This window comes from Macaca thibetana, chromosome 20, assembly GCF_024542745.1.
Source record: "Macaca thibetana thibetana isolate TM-01 chromosome 20, ASM2454274v1, whole genome shotgun sequence".
In the NCBI taxonomy this organism is placed as follows: domain Eukaryota; kingdom Metazoa; phylum Chordata; class Mammalia; order Primates; family Cercopithecidae; genus Macaca; species Macaca thibetana.
The window spans coordinates 43,557,263-43,564,887 of record NC_065597.1 but is presented as its reverse complement, the minus strand read 5'-3'; the positions used below and the strand labels follow the sequence as shown (position 1 = coordinate 43,564,887).

Here is a 7,625-nt window from a genome sequence, read left to right as displayed (position 1 = left end):
TGTGCTCCCGAAGCCGGCTGCGGGCCGAGAGCACCTCCCCCCAGTTACAAGAATCAAGACTGTACACAGGCATTGCCAACTTGCCCTTGGTTGAGAACCACTGAACCTAGGATAAGACCATGTTCAGAGATGTACACTTAAAATATCCCTAGGAGATTCTAATATGTAACCAGGGTTGAGAACTATTGATATAAGCCAATTAGTCAATCCAGTTTCCTGTAGGTTTTTTCAGGTTCCCTTGCATCTATGTGTGGTCATATGACTTAGTTCTGGCCAGTGAGATTTAAGTGGAAGTTTGCTTTGCTAGAGGGTTTGTGAGAGGAAGTCTAAGAAAGATTGTACTTTATTGATGAAAGGTGACAGACACAGCTTGTCCTGGATGTCCCGGATGCTGAGGCGGCTCCTGAGGTCCAACGCCCCGAGCTGCAGCTCAGGGTTTCCGGTGATGCCGCCCCGCCCCGGCGAGTCCGCGCAAGCTGCCTGAGAGGAGGTGTCCAGGCGGAGGCAGTTCCTGCGGGAGCACAAGGCCCCCTTTTAGCACAAGGCCCCCTTTTCCGCCTTCCTCACAGACAGCTTCGGCTGGCAGCACAGCTACCTGCGGATCTCCCTCATGGAGAAGAGCAGCCTCATGTGTCAGTACTGCATGCCCGAGGAGGGGTCCCGCTGACCCCCAAGGTCAACCTGCTGACCACAGAGGAGATCCTGACCCTTGCCTGGCTCTTTGTGAAGGAAGGCGTGGAAAAAGTTCCGGCTCATGGGCGGAGAGCCGCTCATTCAGCCGGACATGGTGGACATTGTGGCCCCGCTCCAGCGGCTGGAAGGGCTGAAGACCATCGGTGTCACCACCAATGGCATCAACCTGGCCCGGCTGCTGCCCCAGCTTCACAAGGCTGGTCTCAGCGCCATCAACATCAGCCTGGACACACTGGTGCCTGCCAAGTTTGAGTTCATCGTCCGCAGGAAAGGCTTCCACAAGGTCATGGAGGGCATCCACAAGGCCACGGGCTGTACAACCCTGTGAAGGTGAACTGTGTGGTGATGCCAGGCCTTAACCAGGATGAACTCCTGGACTTTGTGGCCTTGACCGAGGGCCTCCCCCTGGATGTGCGCTTCATAGAGTACATGCCCTTTGATGGTAACTAGTGGAACTTCAAGAAGATGGTCAGCTATAAGAAGATGCTAGAAACTGTCTGGCAGCAATGGCCAGAGCTGGAGAAGCTGCCAGAGGAGGAATCCAGGACAGCCAAGGTCTTTAAAAATCCCTGGATTCCAAGGCCAGATCAGCTTCATCATGTCCATGTCTGAACATTTCTGTGGGACCTGCAACCGCCTGTGAATCACAGCTGATGGGAACCTCAAGGTCTGCCTCTTTTGGAAACTCTGAGGTATCTCTACGGGATCACTGCAAGCTGGGGCCTCCAAGCAGGAGCTGCTGAGAATCATCCGGGCTGCCGTGGGCAGGAAGAAGCGGTAGCATGCAGGCATGTTCAGTATTTCCCAGATGAATAACCGGTGACCCATCAAGTCATTTTTGATGTTCCACGATTCCCCACCAGCTAATCCAAGCATTTCCTCCTGGGACCCCCTCCATGGTCAGGGTCTAAGATCCAGAATGAGTTTCTCTAGCCAGATGGCCACTTTATGGAAAGGATACAGGGTTCCCCAGACCCCTCTTCTAGCCCAGCAGCAGCTAGGGTGTGGCTCTTTTCAGAGACACTACACTTCCCATGCAGACTCAGATGCCAACTGAAAGTGCCTTAGCCCAGGTTCCTGGGCTCCTGCTGCCCCCTCAGGACCCCAGTTAACCTCAGAACAACTAACGCATGTGGACTTGGAAGGACGGGAAGCTATGGTAGATGTGAGCAGGAAGAGCGGGTGGCTGTGGCCTCAGCCATGGTCCTCCTGGGGCCTGTAGCCTTCAAGCTTGTCCAGCAGAACCAGCTCTAGAAAGGAGATGCCCTGGTGGTGGCCCAGCTGGCTGGAGTCCAGGCAGCCAAGCTGACCAGCCAGCTGATCCCTCTGTGCCACCATGTGGTCCTGAGCCACGTTCCAGGTGCAGCTGGAGCTGGACAGCACGTGCCATGCCATGGAGATCTGGGCATCTTGCCAGACTCGGGGCCCCCACCAGAGTGGAAACGGAGGCCCTGACCTCTGGTGCAGTGGTCGCCCTCACTCTGTATGACATGTGCAAGGCTATCAGCAGGGACATCATATTGGAGGAGATCAAGCTCATTAGCAAGACCGGCGGCCAGCAGGGGGACTTCCATCGGGCTTAGTTCCTGCCCTTCTCACCCATGGCCCAGCCAGGTCTGGAGATGGGATGCAATTTAAGCTGAGGGAAAAATATCAGTTTCCTTTAATCACAGTCACTGTTTACCTTGAGCACTAAACCTGAAGTCAGCCTGCTCTACTACTAGGCCTGCTGCTAGATGATCTTTAATGACTGATGGGGCTTCCTTTCTATAGGGAGGATACCAGCAGGCCCTTAAGCCTTCTAGGACACTAAGGTCATGGGAGCTGGACTGCAACAAGCAATGCTAGATAACTGAGAAATCATGTTCTTTCTGGACTATTTCAGACAACCAGTCTCAGACAGTCCAGCCCAGAAATTTTCCTTCTCATTTTGGGTTTTCTCTTCTCCTACTTTCCTGGGGAGAGATTAAGGGCTCATTAAGCAGAGGAACCCACTTTGAGGACAGCAAAGCACAAGCTTGCCTGAAGAATGCATCTCCCCAGCAGCTCTGCCTCCCTAAGTCTGTAAAGCCACACCCCTGCCCTGTCCTGACTTCATCTCTCCCTCTGCCCAAGTCTATGTCCCATCAAACTTGCAGCCTTTCAGCTTAACAGTTGCCTGGTCCTGTTGGCTCCCTTTCCTCAGGCCCCCTCCTCTGAAACAGGATGTGCACACGTGGGCCACAGCCCTAAGGACTCCTGGCGGACCACATAGCCCACACCTGGCCGTGCTCACGGCTGTTCCACCCACCTCTCTTTATTCTGGAGCATATCAGGGAAAGAAGAGTTGACGACAGATTGCCTTCACCCTCGGCGCACAAATAAAGCTACGATGCCAACTTTGCAAATGCAATAAATAAATAAATAAAGTAGATGACTAGTTGCCTAGGGTTGGGGGAGGGGCAATGGGGAATGATTGCCTAATGGATATGGGGTTTCCTTTTGGCATGGTGAAAACATCCTAAAATCAGATAGTGGTGATAGTTGCACAACTTTATGAATATACAAAACCCCACTGAATTGCACTCTTTAAAATGATGAATTTAATGGTATGTGAATTATACCTCATTAACTAAAAATTAAAAAAAAAAAACACCTACAGAAACAGCTCTATAAGCTGAGTATTAGAAGTATGGAAGGATCCACCAAAAGGCAAAGTTGAAAGACACTCCTTCTTAGGAGCAGGAAGAGGGCTTGGGAGGGCAATTGCTTTTCATTATTAGTCCTTCTGGATCCTTTGATATATATATATATAATTTTAAATGTGTCTGTATTACTTTGGTAAAAATTTTAAAGAAAATTTAAAGGAAAAAAGTGATAAAAGAATCTTTCTTTCTTTGTAGCCTTGGATAAGCTAGCAACTGGTGTAAGCAATAAATTTTCTCTCTTATTTCCAGGCAAGCTGCCAAATTAAATCCCTTTCTTTTCCTGCTGATGTCTGCCAACGTGGTGTCAGAGACTGAAAACTAGCTTCTAAGTAAATAGGAAAAAAGAAAAATAAAAAGCACATTCTTAACTAAAGTCACACATTTATAATTCTTCAAGCTCATGACTAACACAATGTTTTTCATAACCCTGGAAAAGTGAGAAGCATGCCATAACTCACAAATAACCTCTGAAACCATTTAAGAGCTTTTCAGCAAGAGAAAGGAGAGTGTTAAACAGCAATAACCTGTCACTTCAATCCAGATCTAAATTCCAAACCAGTAGGACAAATGTACACAGCCACGTGTACATGAACTCTGCAGATATCAAAATAGAAGTTTATGCTTTCAACTGAGCAATCCATTTTCCTGGAGAGAACACTTTCTTCCTGCAAGTGAGTATGAAAGGCCTCAAATCCAAGATTTCTGAGCAACTGCTCCTGAAGAATCCAGTTTCAACTCCTACAAAATGCAACTGCAACTTAGAAACAAAATGCAGACATATTTTCTTTTTTCTTTCTTTTTTTTTTTTTTGAGACAGAGTCTCGCTCTGTCGCCCAGGCTGCTGGAGTGCAGTGACATGATCTCGGCTCACTGCAACCTCTACCTCCCAGGTTCAAGTGATTCTTCTGCCTTAGCCTCCCAAGTAGCTGGGGTTACAGGCACCCGCCACCACACCCAGATAATTTCTGTATTTTTAGTAGTGATGGGGTTTCACCATGTTGGTCAGGCTGGTCTCAAACTCCTGACCTCGTGATCCACCCGCCTTGGCCTCCCAAAGTGCTGGGATTACAAGCATGAGCCACCGCACCTGGCCCTTTCTCTATTTTCTTTTCTTTCTCTATTTTCTTTTCTTTCTCTTTTTCTTTCTTTCTCTCCTCTCTGTCTTCTTCCTTTTTTTTTTTTTGACAGGATCTCACTCTGTCACCCAGGCTGGAGTGCAGTGGTGCGACCTCGGCTCACTTTAACCTCTGCCTCCCAGGCTCCAGCGATCCTTCCAGGTAGCTGGGACTACAGGTGTGTGCCACAACACCCGGCTGATTTATTTATTTATTTATATGTATATTTTTTGTAGAGGCGGGGATTTTCTCATGTTGCTCAGGATAGCCTCGAACTCCTGAGTTCAAGCAATCCACCCACCCCGATCTCCCCAAGTGTTGGGGTTACAGGCGTGAGCCACTGCACCCGGTCTCGCACACGTTTTCATTAGGTGCCCTCTGATGTCAGCAGCTGGTTGAAGGTTTAATGGTGTAGAGCGCGCGCAGAGTGGGGTGGGAACTTGTGTGTCTCACCCCTGCCCCACCCCGCTTGGGTTTCCCTGCAGTTTCCACCAGAGTCATAAGCAGAACCTAAAACAAATGGGTTTAGAAGTAACTTTAGCCTCTTTGGCTACTTCTGGTGCTCACCGAATCCAGAAAAATGTTCTTTTTTAACGTCCTGTTATTTTGCACAAAGGATTTCCTGCTTAAGAGTGAGGAGCAAAACCTCTGGCTTTTAACTCTGCCAAAGACCTACTTGAAGTCAATCTGCACTTTTTTAAATTTTTAGGCGCAGCAAAGTCTTATCTCATTCTATCTGCATTTTATAACAATCCCACATTTTGACTCTACTTTCCTCAAGCATTCTAACCCTTCCGTGCCCTCGCTGCCAGCCACCCACTCAAGGGAACTTCACACACTCAAGAGCGACAGGGGCTGGACAGAAGAACCTGGCATCTGTCCAAAGCCTTCAGTGCCTAATTTCCCACCAAGAGCAAGAAGGACAAGGCTTCTTCCCTGCGGCCTCCTCTTGCCAATCCTCACTGGATTCTTAGTTCCTGCCTCAGTGTTATTTTCTCCAAGCAACACAGCAAGTGAGGCCCGATGGGTCTGGAAGGCTTACACGGCCCAAAGGGGCAATGACGGTGGGCTTCAGAGCTGTGGTTGAGAGTCCGGAGGATTTCAGCCTGGATTTCACATACCATCCTCATCATGAGGAAGGAAGCAGCTCCCATATGGGAGCTGGGAGGTGGGCTGGCTGCCGAAAGCACCAGGTTCACCTCCTGAGGGTTCACATTCGTGAAAAAGTTTCTCCTTCCCACTAACTGGATCCTATTTGGCCTGGTTTGAGTCATGTGTTCATCCCTGGGCCAATCACTGTTGCCTGATGGAAGGATTCTGATAGGCCACATCCAAGTCACATGATCATGTTGAGTCATGTGCTCATCTCTGGACCAATCACTGTGACCTGGTGGGCAGATTCTAATAAGCCAGGCCCAAGTCACATGATCACCTGCCTGATTGTGGGGGCAGGAAGTCAGGATTGTAGTTACCAAAAGAAGGGGAGTGAGTCTCCAAGAAACAAGAACTGTGCTTTCTCTATGTATATCTACTCAAAAACAGCAACAGCAAACAAAAAATTAGAAGGAAGGTTGAAGACAAACACTAGGAGCATAAAAGTCTCTCCTACTGTCTAGACAGATGCGTCCTTAGGATCGACCTCTACATACCATTTTGTAACTTGCTATTTTTACTTATTTGTTGAGGACTTAGTATATGCAGTGCTCTAATAAAGTTCAGCACAGAGGATGCACAGAAAGACTGGGAAAAAAGGTAAGTGCAGCTAGGTGTGGTAGTTCACACCTATAATCCCAGCACTTTGGGAGGGTGAGGCAGGAGGATCGCTTGAGGCCATGAGTTCAAGGCCGGCCTGGGCAACATAAGAAGATGCCTGTCTCTAAAACACTAAAATAAAATAAACTAGCCAGTGTGGTGGCACATGACTATAGTTCCAGTTACTCAGGAAGGTGAGGCGGGAGGATCACTTGAGCCCAGGAGTTCCATGCTGCAGTGAGCTATGATCATGACAGAGCGAGACTGTGAGTCTTTAAAAAAAAAAAAAACTAAACACATTTTTTAAGCTTTTAATATAAATGACCAAACTGTACCCAGAGGGATTTCATCTTTGTATACCTACTCACTGTGCCTAGACTTCCCTACCCACCGGCCTCAGTTAGCACAGCCATGGAACCATCCTCCCACAGAAGACAACGCTCAGAAATCTCTTTCTGGGAAGGCCTTTTCAGGAGGCCTCAACCTCCAATTCGAGTCTCTGAGGCTTAAAAATTGAAAAGGCTGGAAAATGTCCATCTTAGACCCTTTCACCCCCTTATTGGAGGCCCTGTGCCCCCTCTGATGTCCTTCTCTCCTGTTCCCCTTCAGGTGTTGGCCAGAGATAACTTAAAGCAAGAACTGTTCAGGACCATTTAAGGTTTTTAATAACAGAGCTTGGGAAGACTTACTGGTGGAATTTCAGGCATCAGGACCCACAGTGGAGGAAATCCTGTAATTTGATGTCAGGCTGACTTGGGTTTCATCTCCAGCCTTACCACTTATTAAGTATGTAGCTTTGGGCAAAATACTGAACAGATCTTCCAGTTATTTTGAGGATAAACTTGAAAGTACTACTATATTTTAAATACCCATCAAACGATCTGGTTTAAAGTCAGCACCCGGTAAATGTATTGTTGCACTGTGACTTGCTTTGCTGTTTGACCTTTGCCAAATCCCCGTGTCTCCGGACAATGAGGGTTGAATGAGATGTTCCGCCTGTTCTGAGAGCCTGGGATTTCTGAGTGCAGGATGTGTTGGAAGTCCAGAGAGGCATGGTGTGTGTGCATGCATGCACCTGTATGCCTGTGTTTTGTGTGGGAGCATGAATATATGTGTGTCCCTTGGCACTAGGTGAAGATGTTACCCTTGGAACCCCAAACCCCATGGAGGCAGAGAGCTTTCCAGCTTCCTGCCACCATGTCAGGGTGGCAATCACTTGAAAGTTTTGGAAAACCTGAGAGGGTGGCAGGGAGATGGATCTGTAGGCGACCAAAGTTGGGTTGCTAGGGAGTCACCTCCACTCCTTCCCCCAGGATGCTTGAAACAAATAAGGGGGCTGAGTGGGTTTGGCCTGGCTCCTCCGCAACTCTGTATCTGT

The 7,625-nt window shown here is 48.4% G+C and overlaps 1 pseudogene; it reads left to right on the top strand.

Moving 5' to 3' along the window:
• Positions 1–379: 379 nt before the first annotated feature.
• LOC126944923 (molybdenum cofactor biosynthesis protein 1-like) lies at positions 380–2,276 on the top strand (annotated as a pseudogene).
• Positions 2,277–7,625: the final 5,349 nt, after the last annotated feature.